General features: G+C 40.0%; 1 protein-coding gene across 1 annotated transcript in view; it reads right to left on the reverse strand.

Moving 5' to 3' along the window:
* The window catches only part of cdh13 (cadherin 13, H-cadherin (heart)), a 337,845-nt gene that overhangs the window by 33,811 nt on the left and 286,607 nt on the right, over positions 1-17,427 (reverse strand). The window lies entirely within an intron of this gene.

Below are 17,427 nucleotides of genomic sequence, written 5' to 3' on the forward strand. Positions count from 1 at the left end.
CTGCACACCTCCCTCTTTCTTACACATACATACATAAGCAAACACACATAGAGCACCCACGTGAGTCCTGAGGCCAGCTCCGCCAATAAAACAATCAGGCTCACGCATTATTAACCCTCATATGGCTCACTCCTCCTATCACTAACTACACTCTCAGACACACACAATGACCGCTGTGTTACACGTTAAAGATATGTACATGGAACTGTATGCATCCATGTACTAGAGCAGGACAGATATTATCGGCCGATTCGTTTAGTAAGAAGACATTGCAGTATGCAACTGCCAAAGTATTTAGAGACTGCATCTCCTCTCTTTATTTTTTCACTGTCATATGTACCGATCAGCACAACCTTCAATGTTTTAGGAGATATGCTTATTGTCAATTGGCCCAAAGACTAGAAACAGAGCCACACTGCTAGCCTGGCTCTGTCCAAAGCGAAAAAAGCTCACAAATTATCACAATTAATACTAATTAATTCATTGTACTGTTTATTCAATCCGTATAAAAATGGACCCGTAACAATGACATGTTGTACTTTCATAAGGGGTGGTATACTGAACTATTTCTTTCTGGGTCTAAGGTAACCAGCTACTGGCTGTAGCTTCATATTCAGCATACAACCGTGAAAGTGGGATCAATCTTCTCACCTAGTATATGTTCCAAAATATCTAATTATTCAATTTAATAACAAAATGTATGGGGTACTTCTGTATCCAGTTAGAATCCAGATAACAACGGCAACTATGCAATGAAAAAAAAAAAAGAAAAAAAAAGTGCTATGTAATATCTCATTCTAACCTTTTATACTCTGCTATATCTTTCAGAGTGACGCCCTCGTGTCTAAATCCCTCAATGTTAACCAGGGATTGATCTGGCCTGTATTCATTCCTACAATCTTCCCTTAAATGTTCATTTTCATCCCACATAACCTCTCAGATTCACTCTGAAGCTCAAACCCTGGGAACCTCTGTCAGACATGTGGGTTATTCCATATCTGACAGCCAAATACAATGGAGCTACACAGACTGTTGAGTTAAATATCAGGGTATGTTTTTAACAACAGCAGAAGTTCTGAAGAAGTGTAATGCTTCTGTTTGCTTTCGTGCAGGCTCAAAGGTAACCAGTAAATGAGTCAAATCCACTGTTCCTTCCCTCTGTGAAAACATGGCGACACTCCATTAGAGCCCTTTAAAGGGCAAATTAGAAAGACATTAAAAAGCCATTAGGAATATTCATATCTGGTTATACATGGTTATCTCCAAAACCAGAGAAGACCAAAAAACAAATCAGTCAACAAATGAGACACACAGACAATGATCACACATGTCATCATTTAGCAGCAAATACACACATCCACTTTGAGCATGCACACGCAGAAGCAAGCAAAAAGCAAAAGTGGGCTGTATATTCTGCTTGCATTGTGCAATAATTCTCAGGACAGCGAGGTGATTTGTCCAGATTTTTGCCTGAGTGGCAGAAAGTGCCACCTCGTGAGGCAAACACTGTGACCCCAATGTTAGAGAGAGCAGGCCGTTATATTGCTCTTTCCACTGCACTGCAGAGCTACACCCTTAGGGGCTACTCTGAGTTGCTAGAGCTGCATTCACAGCCCAGTCAGGGCTTGTGTGTGTATGTGTGTGTGTGTGTGTGTGTGTGTGTATGTGTGTGTATAAGAGTGGGTGTTTTGGTAAGGGATTGCCCTCTGTTGTAAGAGGACACAGAGAAACGTGGCTGGAGCTGGCAGGAGTCTTGTGCATCTGTCTGACTATTAAGGTGTCTCATTAAAGGTGACTTTTTTTAAAAAAGAAACTATCATTGCAGATTTATTGAAAGAAATAGGTGAGTTTAAATTATGAGTCAAAATTGAAATCATTTGATTTAAGTTGAAAATGCCTAATCTAAGAAATTGTAAGTGTTTTATCTTTTTTGTTGTAATTAAAAACGTGCAATTCTGCAGAGGGTCTGTTATTCATCTGCGCAGAAACCCTGCAAATACTGCAAAAAATCTTTCACAAAATAATGCTTCAGAACACAAAAAATTGAGTCTTAACCAATACATATTGAGGACGTAATGAATGTATTTTGACAGCTAATCCAATGTCGCTCGTGTGAATGTGTTGAGACAGATGAGCTCTATCTCACTCTGATCTGAGTCTTGTTCCTCAGTTTTCTCAGATAAGTCAAAGTGATCTGGGAGCAGGAGGGAGAATGAGGCTTGTTGCCTACTTATAATCCAGTTACATCAGGAGCAAAATGCTGGCATTTATTGTGTGCATCTGTGTATGTTTTTGTGTCAATAGCAGGTGTGGGTGGGATACACAGAATAAGAGAGAGACACAATTTGATTTGTGGTAAGAGCTCATTTAGAGAGAAGATAAAAGCTGAGTAGTGAGTGCTGTAAAGGAGAGCTCTTTGCATAAATGCTGATTATCACTCTTGTTTGTTTAAGATATGCACCTCTTCCAAGTAGTAGTGATATAGAGTGGTTGTTCATGCAGGTTCCTGTTTTAAATGCACATAGGTTTGCTGGATCAAAATTGTGGACTAATAATAAAGGTGGGTCTTTGAAGAGGTTAGAGTTGGACAATTTACTTTTCTAATAAAAGGGTTCACCATGAAAGTGCTTTTCAATTTGTTTCATTTGATACCCCTCAGAGCGCATGTGCTTGTTGTTGTGACTCTTCTTTGTAAATAATGTCTCTGTAGAGACACTCAATCAAATGATCTTAAATGGTTTGTCAAATAATCTTAACTGACTTAAACCCTTCTTGCATAATGATGCAAGAAAGGTACAGTATTAAATGCACTGAAATGTTACAGCAAGTGTGAACTTAAACAATTGGGACTTTCATAGTACTTTTATTTCTAACATAACATACAGAACACCTTCAGTATAAAGCAAATTGTCAGGCATTAGACAACACTGAGACTGTCCTCATGCAGAAAAATGACAGAATTGGGAATTTGCTAAAATGCTTAAAATGACCTACATGTATGTTGGTGCTGTCCTAATGAGATCCTCTTGTGGGCCTGTGAATAATGACTGTCCATTATAGGTAGAATATGCAGAAGTAGCATAAGAAAGAATTCAAGAGGATGATTGTATGTGCAAAGCGTGTGACCTTGATGGAGACAGCAGTCTGTATCGGTCCCTCCCCAACATTCAACACCGTTGTTTGTTTAAACATGAAGGAAAGGATTCCCTAGCTTAAAGGATTTTTTTCAGTGGTTTACTTTTGCATTTTCAAAATGTTAGTGACTCTCAAGAGACAGATTTTAAAAAGAATGGTGGGGCATACATTTCCCATGATACAACTCAATAGCATCTTTCATGAGACCCTTCCTGCCTCCTAAAAACCCACTGCTTTCAAATGCCACATACCCAGGTTATAACATGGTTTGTTAAAAACTTTGTTTTACATTTAAGTCAAGATAACCCTGATGACATCACTATGACATCACCACAGTTACCATACAGCTGTTTTCACAGGCTGAGCAGCATCCTCATCTCGGGTAAGATGAACCTTGTGTAAAACGATGGCTTCTCCCCTCGTGACCATGGTCTTTTCCTAAACCAAATCAAGAAGTCTGAGTGGCATAAACTTGTGGTCAACTGGGGTCAGAACTCAATCAACTGATTATGACACACATAGACACACATACATTTGTATGACCTTATTAAGGTGCTATGGCTAACGTGTTAGCAAACAGTTGCCTGTTTTGGCGTCCACTACACTCTTATTAGCTCTGGTTTGTTCTTTACCAACTTCTGAGAACCTGGGGTACTGCAGAGTTAATTCTGACTCTCAGTGGGATTGTCATAATCTTCCATGTTACATAGTCCTTGCTCTCATTGTTCACTAATCAATAAAATATTGATTAGTGCAGATTTAACCCGACTCATATGGGTAATTTTAAAAGACAAACAATGTCACTGAGATATGAGGACTTCCTCTGAACACTATGGCAAACACATCGGCTCCTGTGGTTTTGGTAATGCTGATGGCACCTGTTGCATTAGTAACACCATATATTTCATGCATATTAAGATACATCAGTTATATATAAACATGAGTGTGGGTTTTTAAAATAATAACAGATTAACCAAAACCTTAGCATCTGACTTTCAATTATTCCCGTTTATACTGTTTGTTTTTTTTCTACCCAAGAGAAATGTCTCACAGACAAACACCAACTGCTCACAGCTCGGTTTAACGTCCAGATCAGGTTAGAGTCCACATGAAACTCCCACAGCATATGCTGAATTTATCCATCTCTCCCTTACTGCTGAACTTGTTTTTCTGCTGAGCCTGTGTGGATTTCAAGGGGAGAGATGGATAGTCATGTCTTCACCTCCCTCTCTGAATGTGCATCATCGTGTTTCACAATGCAGCCATAACCATCAAGGACGATTGGTCAGGTCATGCATATACTAATTTTACGAGGTAAATTGGATTGGGGTAGTAGAGCATGGGTTCTGAACTGCAGGTTCTGGACCCCCTCCAGGGATCTGTGAGATGATTTTCAGAGCCAAAGGGCGATTTACGTAATGTAAAAAGAAATGATGAAAAGAAGATGCCAATGCTTAGTATTTATAGTATTGTTTCACTATTATTTCTTGTATAATCTTACTTAAATTTTGTCCTACATTTTGGCTTACTTAATAATCATGACAGAGTTCTTGCAATGGGTAGTGAGACTGGAAAGGCCAGAAGCTAAACTACTGTTTGGCTGATTAAAATGCCCAGCAGTGAGGTGGGGACTGTGATTCGTAATGAGACAAACATGAGTGTCAACAACACAGGTGCAAAATGTGATTCCCATGTGGTTCTATGAGACTTTAAATCATAATGATTCGAACTATCTGAAGGGGAAAGCACCCAATCTGAATATCTGAATGGCTGTAAGTACGTATATATTAAGAGAGAGGAAGGTCACATAACCCTCCTCTGTTTGGTTTATTTAGCAAACTCTGCTTTCTCTCATGTATAACACCCTTGGTAGATACACACCACCAACACTACACAAGAGCTTAGTCCTGCTATTTTAAGTGTCAGTGTTGCCCATTTCCAGTTTTCTGCAGTGCACTGCAACTTAGACAAGTGTGCACTCATACACTTGGATGGCAATAGCAGCATATTACAGGAAAATGTATTATGCATTCCCCTATCCCCCCATTTTTTCTGACTTTCTCTCTTTCTGTCCTCGCTCTCTGTTGGCTCTTACTTTATCTTGCTGCCTTTATCTGTCTCTCTATCACTGTCTTCTCTCTCTCCTGCCAGCAAGATCTTCCAGTGATTGGAGTCTAACTTACTGAGAGAAAGGAGAAGGCACAGAGCCAATGCTAATAGTGTGTTTCTATCAGAGAGCTGCTGAATGTGTGTGAGCAATAGATATGAGAACATCAATCAAGAGACATGCAGTGAAAGTACAGGGGTTGTGCCGACTTGCGTTTGGCCGTAACAACTGTACACTTTATCCAAATTCGTGGCCAGCGATGCAAGAGGAGGAGAACAGAAAGAGGGAGGGGGCAGAGGAGGAAGAGTGAAATCAGGAGATGGATCGAGAATAAACGAGACAGGGACGTCTGAGACTGGAACTGCGAATAAGTGTGTAATGAAAACGAATTCTCTCCCCACTCATCTCCTCTCACCTTTACTTCATCTCTGGTGGTGTCATCTGAGGTGCCAGAGTCCAGTTTTGCAAGCCTGTACCCACCCGACACCCACAAGGTCAATGCCAGAACTGTCCCATTGCCCGCAAACTCTAAATCAATTTTTAACAAAATCTGACCCATTTATGACTTGACCTGTCCTCTATTTAAATGAGCTCTAAGGGCCTAGGGAATTATGGGTACTACAATCAATGTTAATAATAGGTCACATAATGACCTGTATGTGAGAAGTGTCACTCATAATGACAAACCCACCGAGATCTGACCACAGATCATTATAGCATCTTTCAGTTTATGGCTTTGGTGTAAGGCTCATAATTTTACTAATTTGTTCACTTTCACCAAAAAAGCCTCTCTACAAAAAATAAAGGTGGCCAAAAACAGAATTCCAAATGTTCCACCCGTGACATGTATGACAGATCTGATCACTGCCAATCTAGTCAATACATGCTAATCCAGCAGGCACGTAGCGTCTCTGTTTTAGAAGCGTATCTATGCTGTGCTCCATGGAGAATATGTGTGCACAAGGCAGATCAAGCAAGACTGGCAGCAGACACAGGAACGGTGCAGAGAATCCGGAAAATTTTCAAAATAAAACACCCTGTGTACATCAACAATAAATGCAATTAAAATAGACAAAAGTAAATGAATAAATAAACTGTGACACCTACTACCATGGTAGAAGCACAAAAATCCAGGGAAAATGACCAAGTGAGCAAGTCAACAAAGCTCTGCAGGCAGAATACTCCTCCTCTTCTGAAACACGACCAGTGAGGATTGGAGACATGTGGAGGATGGAGCAAATGGCATACACGATGTCACCCGAGATATGCACCCGTTGCAAATCTCGGGTAATGTCAACTTAAAACATGATGAACATGACAACGTTGTATTGACAACTTGAAAATGAATCAAAGAACTAAAGGTGAACATAAAAGAGCTTCTTTTTATATATTTCTCCTGTTTATTTCACCAGCAGACCACCCACTTACTAGTAATCCTCCCTGAAAGGACCATGAAGCAGTGATCCAATTCATTGCAGGACTCTGGTACCAGGTGGTCATTTGGCAAGGTAACAAAACCTCCCATTGAAATGGCAAAAAGGAATAGAAACAACCACTGCTTTTCACTGTGTACACATCACTGAGCTAAAGTGGTGAATTAACTGCAAAATAAGTAAGAGGGCAAGAGTATTTGCACTGATAAATTTTGACACATGTTGAAAACTCTGTCTCTTATATTCTTTTGCCTCTTTTCCAAGAGACAGGGAAAGAAAAAGACCAAGAGAATTTGGCTTTGAAGCAATTGTGCTTGAAAAATAAAGGACTCCTCTGGGGTCGCCTACAAAGACCTCGGTCAGCCACACTGGGCTGGATTTCAACTTTAAACTGAGCTGAGCTGCCCGGTTTCAACAAACCACTGCTCCAGGCCATGTGGACAAATCACCCACGTCACACCTGCTCATATTTCTGTTCTGTATCAGCACAGTGCAGCAGGTCTGTACTGGGAAAATAAATGTGACAGCGCTGAGAGGGGGGGAAGCAAATGCTGGCTGGCATTATGTGTGTGAATTAAAGGACAGAAAGGTGAAAGTTGAAAAAGGGGACACAGTGGAGAAGTAAAGACTAGTGGCATCAGAGAGAGAGACACGATCCTGTCTGAATGTTACAAGTGACAGAAGCAACTTCACCTTTCTTTTCCTTTATTTCTCTTCTTTTCACTTCAATGTCCTCTATAGACAAACTTTCATGGGTGGCAGCACCAGACAGGACAGCCTTTTTGCTCTGCCTGTCTTCTCTTTACAGTTACTGATGCAGTGTCCCAGCCTACCTTGGATAAGACCTGGCCAAGAGTGTGACTGAATATCAAACAGCCTTCGTTTGATTTACCTTTTGCACTAACTCAGAAAGCCTCAAAGGCTCTATCCGCTCTCTTCAGGCTCTTGGCTATTGTTTGCAGTTTGCCAGGTAAAGTCTAGAGGAGGCTGTCTGCCAACTCCACTCAACAACTGCAGAGGCTCCACTGAGCACACTGAACAAAGACCCACTGTGTCGACTTAACAGCAACAGTGGAGCGAGCGCAGAGGGATGGCGGGCTGAAAATCAAAGATGAAAATGAAAAGTTTCCATTGTCAGTATTTGGCAGGAACAGAGATGAGTATGCAAGGACACTCCTTGGACACATGAATGCACAGAGACAGCACACCATCCATGTACACGAGTGTATCTGCACACAGACACAAAGTGTCACCAGTGCGTCGTCCTCATTGACTCGAACATAATTTCATAAATTAGCAAGCTTGAGTAACACAGCACAGAACAAAAAAGTTATTATCATAATAAGGTGCAAAATAGCACTTCTTTGCATCAGTTGAAAACCATAACCCTGTAATTAACAGGAAAAAAAAGCAATTTACTCCTGCTCCACAGCACAGCATCTCCCGTTCCTCTTGGCATCTTTTAGGATTGTTTTAATTATTTCCTGGCATACTGACTGTATGACTAAAGCCTCTCCCTGCCCCCGATCTTTGCGTCTGTCTCTCTCTCTCCCACACACTCACTCACTCACTCACTCTTCCCTCCTGCACCATGCATTTGGCATTCCTTTACTCAGCTGCTAGAAATGAGGCATAAATCTAAACATCTGATTAGCCTGTGATCAGCCTCTTCACATCCCAGAAGGACAGAGGAAAGAGAGACAGGAAAAGAGGAGACTGTATGACTCAGCCTGATTCACTCTGCCGGGTGACATTAGAATGAAAAACCTGCAACTCATATCCTTGAAACTTTCTCAAAGACAGCCCATCTTGTGTATTTAGATGATGCAATGCTTCCTAAAACAGCGGCCCCACTAATACAACACTTACGGATTCCAACGGCCATACAGCTCAACAGAAGAAGAAGAAGACAGCAGTAACTGTCATTGGTCATCAATATACATCTCTGTCAACAAGATGTTCCAAAAACTACAGACATTGAGCAACTACTTTGGTGTTCCGCCACCGACGAAGAAAAGTCAAACTGAACGTGAGCGGAGGAAGAGACCTTTCTCTAAAAAGTGGAAGCTAACGATGAGGGCGCTGTAATGTGGTGTAAGCTATGCTACGTCGTTTGCATCCACATCTGGCAGAAAAAAAAATAGGTGTGTTTTATGCAATCTGAAAGAATTGCAATCATTCATTATTTGATAAACATGAAGTGTACGGAGCAAACAAATGTGGCACAAGCTATTTCCAGTAAACAAGCTAGTCAAGCTGAAAAGAGCCAGTTGCTCACTTGCTAAATGACAAAAACGAGTTAACATGAAAAACAACAGCAAGCTCTGGGTGATGTTTTTCCCCGAGCATTTCATAGGGTTAAACATGCAAACATGCACATCCTCTGTCTTCCTATACTGACAATTCTCTATCATCATGTTTGCATTGTTTTCAAGCTGAGGCTAGTGGTCATAAAATGTACATCGATAGCAAATTGATTGATTATAATCAAAACTAAATATAATAAAGTCACCAGCTGGGCTTCAATGAGTAGTCAGAGCTCAGCTGGTGCTTATGGAAAGCTCTGCGCTGTGTGTGGGGTGAGTACCAAACACCATCTACTGGTACTCACCTGAGTACCTGACCAAAAACGTTCTGTTCACCCGTGGCTATAGCTATGGGTAAATTATTAATTACTTTATATTTACACTGGTTTCTGATGACAAAGATTTGGGAGCTGTTTCAAATGACTTCACACAATTAGTATCATTAGTTACAATTAGTAACTAGTATCAGTTGAGCATGCGTTACCACAGCCAAAGGTATTGTAGTTCGATTCAAAGCTTTCTCTTTTGACTGCCCTGAGAATGAAAAGTTTGTTTTATCTGCATTTTTATTTGTTTATTGATATTGTCAGCAATCATTACCAAAATTAGAAATATAGAGAAAAAATGTTTTATATAAAGTAAAATATGAACTATATACTGAAAGTGCTTTTTGTTGTGGACTGACAGGGAGTGATGATGAAAACAGTTTCACACACTGCACCAAGATCAACATAATTACTGCAAAACTGCCCCAAAAGCAAAACACAGCACCTGAATCTGATGTTTAGACATCTGTTTTACACACTAATAAGGGATTTGCCATAGAAATGTACATTTCAAAGTAACAAAAATTTCCAGCTTCGAAAAATTAAGTAAACTACTATCTGTGTTAAATGTTATTAAACTGTAAATGTAAACTGTCATGAGCACATATGCAGTCATCAAATTAAGGAAAATTAGTGGTCGCGTGTAGCTTTTCAGAGAGTTGCACAGTTGTACTTCATGCCTAAGGAACTGTTAACATGTCCAGTACAGAATAGATAGAGAAGTGCCGCACACTTATTTCTGTTGACCTCTAATAATTTTGCCTACACAAACTTGTTGTGCTGTATGAATGACCCAGCTACTGGGTCAGCTGTTTGAGTTCTTTTGCAGGGTTAATTTGCTGATAGACACAGAGAGAGAAGGAGACAGGCTGGTTGCAGGCAAAATCCATTTAGTTGTACTTATGCCATTTCCTTCTTCAGGGCAAACAAATGTTAGTCCGTTCTGCTGTTGTGTGTGTGCATGGCCACTTTGAACTTTGGGCCAACTTCTGGAATCAGTTTGCAAAAGTTCTGCAAGAGCATTATTGCAACCAGAGTATTTAACTGGCCCAGTATATCTAGGCTGGACACATTTGCACTACAGTCTCAGCCAATCAGTCTTAATTAATGGCCGTCTACTTGTATTAACTCATCCCAGTATTATATCCTCCCCAGTGTGCCGTCTTGGTATGTTTAGCTGTGATCTTTCTCTTGTGTCCTGCATCCTCCCTATCCCTGCCTTTCTTCCTCTGGTTATCTTGCGTAGACAGGCACAATTTCAGGCAGATCTGAAGGAGATCACGCTGTCTGACCCCTCACAGGTCAGCCTTTGTAGCATTCAACACCTCCTGCACTCATCCTTACAGTCTGTCTGTCTGTCTGTCTGTCCATGCGTCAGTCTGTCTCTCTCTCTTTCCTCATCTTTTCCCTTACCTCTGCTCCTCAAAGCTATCTGCCAGTTTTCATGGCTGACATTCCAGCTCCCCATCCCTCTTCTTTTTAGTCCCATCCCTTTTAACTCGAATATGACCAGAGTGAGAAGTGAAAGTAGACAGGTAGCTGCTGAATAATGGATGACCAAGCAGTTTGAGATTCCCTCTATTTTCAAAAGCAAGGAGAAGAAAATAACTTGAATGTATTTTGGAGGAGAAGTCGTAGTCTGAGGACCTTTGAGCGATGGCTGAAGTGGGACATATAGCACAATGTGAAAACATATATTTTCAGAAACACAATGGAAATGTTTTTATTTTTATTGCGATTGCCAGTTTTGTTTTGTTTTGTTTTTTTCTCATGCAGACTTTCGTCCAACTATTGTTTAAAGCACTCTGTTTTATCTGCAGCTTCCCCATGTGGTGGAAAATCTCTGGAAATGTCTGCAGTGTTTCGGACTGGCTTTAGTGGGGAAATGCTGCAAATATTTACTCTGATCACTAGACAGAAAAAATAATCGATACATTCACAACATTTACTCCAGGATCGACTTTGCATCCTCCATGATTTACTGCTGCACACAAGGTCCTTCACTTCCTGTTGAAAAAACACTCTCCTTTTCCCATCAAGCATCAATTACTTCAGTGTAAATAGTTGCTCAACAACTGATGAGAGTCCTGTCACTAGAAATGAGACCTAATTAAAGTAGGCAAACTTTCTTAATGACACTTTAGATTATTTGCTCTCTCTTCACAGCCTACCAGATTGGCACCGGAGCAGCGTGAAGAGTCAAGTTCAAGATAGGATTTGAGAAAATGTCAGCGTAAACTTTCTGGGTAAACTTTATTCCAAATTTAAGGGTACAAATGTACCCTGAAGTGATATATATTTGCTTAATGTCAAGCGCCCACACATCAAGAAAAACACTTCTGAAGTCAGAGGTTTACCAGAGATAAACTTTTGTCAAGAGTGAGTCCAACTCTCTCTGTTTCCCATCCACACTATCATTCTCTCTGTCTGATTCTTCTCTGCATGAGCCATTCTGCTCGACTACACCAGCCAAAAGGGCAGGAAAACTTCTTCAGCAGAAACCAAACAGAAACAAATTCCCCTTGTTAGAGGAAGAATGACAGTATGGACTATCTGGGTCAGTTAGAGTGAAAGTGTTGCGCTGATTCATGAGGAAATTGTTTTCTTGTATTTAATCACGCGCTTCACCACTGTTTCAAAATAAGGTAAATTAAAATCATAACTCATTTTGCCCGGAGCACTGTTTAATACATTCAGAATTTAATATTCAAAAAATCTATTAATAGTTGCACCATGTGATTCATGTGCACGGTAGATGTTGTGAGAAACATTTCTTTTATCATTAGGATTTAATTACATCTCCTCGAGGAAATCTTTTGCTTCACATTTTCAACATTATGAAATGAGAGAAGACGAGTCACTTCAGAGCGTTTGCGGTCAAAGTGTAACAGATTTAATAATTTGCTGAAATGTTACACCCTCGCAGGCAAATAACCTGTTTCTCAACAGCATTAAAAAAAAGGTTACGGAATGCTGTCTAATAACTTGGATAATGAGACAGCACCGATTAACCCTGCTGAGTTCTGCTTGGCTCTGAGCTAGAAACCAGGCTAATGAGAAGCTTCACAGCAAAGCCTGTTTCTATACTCACTAGCTTTTGTGGCGTACTCCTGCAGTCCCAGTCCCCTCCAACATCAAGTCGAATCAATAGCTGTTCTACATTAATTTAATATACCTCCAATTAACTTTTCCATTAATGTTCACGGAGGTAGTAAATTATAGTAAACTGACATCATGTGTAAAACATATGAAGAGTGAAACTGCAGTGCACCTGCCTGCACACCTGTCTTGCATCAGCTAAATAATGTTTCAGCATGCACAAACTAAAGTTGCTCTCACATCGTCTGTCATTTCAATCTCAGCGTTCTTGCCATTGGAGTGAACTTCCCTGTTCTTTATTGCCTGTTTTGTGCCTGCTATTATGATGCTGACTGTTGACAGTGGACCTTATTTCATGACAGACAGTTAGCCTTGTCAGCGCTGGAAAAGCACAGGTGTAGTTAATATGATTAATTGTGGCTAGGTTCCATTTAGCGTTAAAATATTTTTGATTCCAATCACCAGTGCTACAACCACAGCATACAAAAAAGAGAATGTTTTCCAGTTAACTCAGCGGTTTTACAAACTTTGCGCTTTTGTTTGTGGTTGTTGAATTGCTTTTATAATGCATCATAACTATACTTATAATGAGTTATAATGACGCTATAGCACTGTATAACCATAGTTATAAACACTCATAAATGATCATAATGCTTTATAACAATAATCATAACACACTATAAAGCATTTTATCATGACTTATAAGTTCAGGTATTATAATATGTTATTACTATTAGCAACTCGCGGACAATGCCCACGTAGATAATGCATTATACATCTATTTATAATGTATAATTAGCTTATAAACATGTTTAACTATCATTATAAATTATCATAAGGCTTTATAACAATAAGAATAACACATTATAGAGCATTTTATAATGGCTTTTAAGGTCAAGTATTATAATACTTCATGATTGCTGGTCCCTTGCTAGCCATTTTTTGTTGCAAGGATCAAAGTGTATTATAATTATCATAGGTGTAATACATTAAAACTCTTTATAATGCCTCATAATCACTGGTATAATGCATTATAATCACTGCAGACCCCTTCTGACCTTATAAGTCATGATAAAATGCTTTATAGTGTGTTATGATTATTGTTATAAAGCATTATGATCATTTATGGTGTGTTTATAACTATAGTCATACAGTGCTATAACATCATTATAACTCATTATAAGTATAGGTATGATGCATTATGGGGATAAGCGTCAAATAAAGTGTTACCGCTTTTTTTATCAGAATATTTTGGATAACTCAGCTTGAACCCACATGTGTACATAACATTTTACAATCACAGACGATTTGGGACAACAAGCGATCCAGGCCCTCTGACGACTCTGCCCTTACTGTACATTGCATTTCAGGTGGAAACAGGACACATTGCAGATAACGAGAAAGACTCTCTATTTCTGTATCACTGTGACTTTAACAGCCACTCTTTAAACATCCCATCTTAGCACACACCTTGTATCAAAGTGCATGTGAATGTGTATCTTAGTTTTTGTGCATGAATACCCACAATTCCCTTTGGCAGTTTAATCAGCTCAGCTGCTAACTAGCATCACACGACTTTTCTGTAGAATATAGGATCAACCACCTTTTGTACTTGCTGCTTTGTACTCGCTAAAATGCAATAATGAATTTAGTTGAAGCAGCATAGAAAATATTTTATTACTCATCTCTCACTGGACAATCACCTCAGAAATGTCACATGCGGCAGATTAACACAGGTTTAGGAACACGGATGACTGCGGCAATTATTGAAATCACTGAGGACCCCAAGTAACAATAGTCCTGTGCAATCAAGGCTTACTGCTCAATGTAATGCAAATTTCAGAAATTGTGTTGCTTAAACAAATTTAACAGCTGGCTACTTTGTGTCTGCTTGTTTCTCCACATGCTGTTTCTCATCAAAATGTGCACAGACCTGTTATGTAAAATATAAAGAAGGTATGGGTAAGCCTGCTCATGTGCATTAGTCCTTATGTCAACATACTGGTCCATAAGTTAATGGTGAATTAAAGTAGTCCTCGCAAATATACACATACAATCACACATGTTTGTGTGTTACAGCCTCTAACCAGTGAGTCACACCGATTGTGTTCCATGTCCATGACCTTTGCATCCCAAGGGAAAGATACACTGAGACACACACACACACACACACACACACACACACACACACACACACCTACATGGTTATGCAGAGAAAGACGAGGAAGGAGAAGTAAACAGGTAAAGAGATCTCCTCTTTTTTGCTATTTCATTCTGTGCATGCTTACTCCTTATTTCCACCTCTCCAACTGTCTATCTTTCACAATGTCCCCAATCTGTCTCCAGGTCACAGTTCTGACCCTTCAAAGTCACTGTTACAGGCAAAATGTCAGAGGATGAAATGGGAACAAATACAGGCACCATGAGATAAATACAGAAATGTATGCTGAAGATGAGAGAAGCAGACCAGGAAGGATGAAGTTAGAAGGATGCAGATATATGAAAGAATATGTCCAAAAGTCAGAGCTCTCCATGGATATAGATAGATGAAACATCAACAAACACCGACATCTTTGGAGCAGACCTTTATGTGTTATATAAAAATCCATACTGCTTTGCTGTTGTTCAGTGACAACATACCATTGAAACTTAAAGTCTTGCGTCAGTGGGGATTTTTTCCTTTGGAGTGCTACTCGGGAGCAGTAGTACAGCAGTTACTGAAGACCAAGCAGCTGAAGGACAAGTAGATAAGTAGCAATAAAGACTGAATGTAAGAAAAATATGCTAGTTTTGGCTGAAAGAAAGAAAAACCTAGAATGTCAGCCCTCTTAACCAGTCTGTTAAGTCACTACTTGTCAGTAGTTGAGATGCTGCTGCCCCAGCAGACCACTCCATGGAGTGGAGACAGAGGTCTCAGGTGTGCACCCTGTACTCCAAATGACCTAAGCAGATACAGTCTGCTCTGGCCTTACTTATAGTGCATTTATATTAGTCCAGTACAGTTTTTTATTCAGGTGAACACTTGTAAGATTCCACCATCACAATGTCCATAACCTGGATGTTCACTGGTGTAGGAGGAGAGTATTTACACCTGCAAAAGTGCACTAGAGGCTTTTTGCTTTCTCTGCACTGATTTGGAGGTGGTTCCACTGGCACAAATCCACAAATCCCTGGGTCAGCTCTCTGTATTGCTTGCCATCCTAATCTGTGATGAGGCCAATGATCGCACACTTGTCAGAGAACTTTCGCAGGTGTCAGTTAGCTGATTTGTGCCTGGAGTCTGCAGTGTAGACAGTGAAGAGGAAGGGAGCCAGGACTGTTCCTTGCTGGGCCCCAGTGCTGCAGTCAACGATGTTGGACTCTCAGTCCTGTATCCTTACATATTGTGGTCGGATCCATGCTATGAGGTGGTTCTCCACCCATTCTCCACGATTTGAACCCTGTGAGCTCTAACTTGCCCCTGGGAAGCAGGGGCTTTATGGTATTGAAGTCATTGGAGAAATTAAAGAACATGTGCACTGAGTCTTTTCCAGGTGAAATGAGCATCCATGTCCCAGTGTAACTTGTGTTACTTTCCATGTTTAGGAGTAGAGGTGCAGAAAAAAAGACCAGAAGCCAATTATGGATTTTACTGTCCTCTGCAGGTATGTACTTTGCTTTGTTAAATGTTACAATTTTCACGGCTTCTGTTTAGCCACCCGACCTCACACACCTTTTTTATACTCTACTAATATGTTAAATGTTTTCTTGGCTGTTTTAATAGATCATAGCTAGTAATGTGTACACTGAGCTGTTAAATTAATGTATATACAGTATATATGTATTTTAAGAAAAAGAATGAAATCTGGTCAGTGCTGTTTGGCTTTATTGAGAAAATAAACGCAGGAAGTCAGGAGTCAGCCCTTTCCAGACTGACTTACCCACATGTGTTACAGTAACACACTAAACTCTGCATGTAAAAGCTCTGTTTAGCATCAGCAGGTTGGAACATTGTCATTGTTCACATGTTTGCATATTAATGTTAGCATTTAGATCGAAACACCCCAGTACTTAACCATGTCTCAGGAGGTAGAGCGGTCGTCCACTTATCAGAGGGTGGTTCAATCCCTGGCATCGGCAGTCTATGTGTCAAAGTCTCCCCAAATTGCCCCGAGACGTGCCATCAGTGTGTTAATGAACATAATGGTTAACCACAATGGTTAACGCTCGTAATGAGCAGGTGGCCAGCTACCATTGTATGAATGTGTGTGTGAGTGGGTGAATGCAGACTTGTGTTGTTAAAGTGCTTTGAGAGGTCATCAGACTTGGAAAGTGTGATATACAATACAGTCCATACAGTCCACATCCTCAAGAGCCGCTAGCATGGCTGTAGACTCTTAGTCTTGTAAGACTTGCATTTATAAGATACATAACATATGTGTGAAAAAACTGTAACCATTGGTTGACTTTAATCTATGCTTTCATTATTTGTTTCTTTCTACTTTCTTCATCCATTTCTGTTTGCTGTTTATGTACAGGGTGTGATTCTAAATCTAATTGTGACCATACCAGGGGTCAATATTAAATAAATGAAGGCAAAGACTCCAACCACCAAAATACAACTATGAAACTACTGGGTGCACAGTAGATTTAAAGTAAGCTTTCTGCATAAGGCAGTGTTTAATACAGCACATTTCTGCCTTACAAAAAAACCCAGCACAAAACATAAACTCTTCTATTATTCAAATATCCTTCTAACATGCAGGCAAGATTTGAATCCAGAGACCAAGTTTGCTCTCTCAGACATTTTGACATTTATATGGTCCTGTGACCTTACCGGTGATCCCAGACCACCACTGATGAAATTATTATGGTTACTGTCCTGACTCCTACACAGGAATGGAACTCAGAACTCATTCAGCAACTCCACGTTATGTAGCATTTGATACTGACACAGTGACTATGTTTCACAGTGCGTAGAGCAGCATCAATAATTTTAAGCAGTTAAGTCACGATCTGGTGAGTTTTATTTCCCTGAGTCA

Source organism: Chaetodon auriga, chromosome 6 (genome assembly GCF_051107435.1).
Source record: "Chaetodon auriga isolate fChaAug3 chromosome 6, fChaAug3.hap1, whole genome shotgun sequence".
Lineage (NCBI taxonomy): Eukaryota > Metazoa > Chordata > Actinopteri > Chaetodontiformes > Chaetodontidae > Chaetodon > Chaetodon auriga.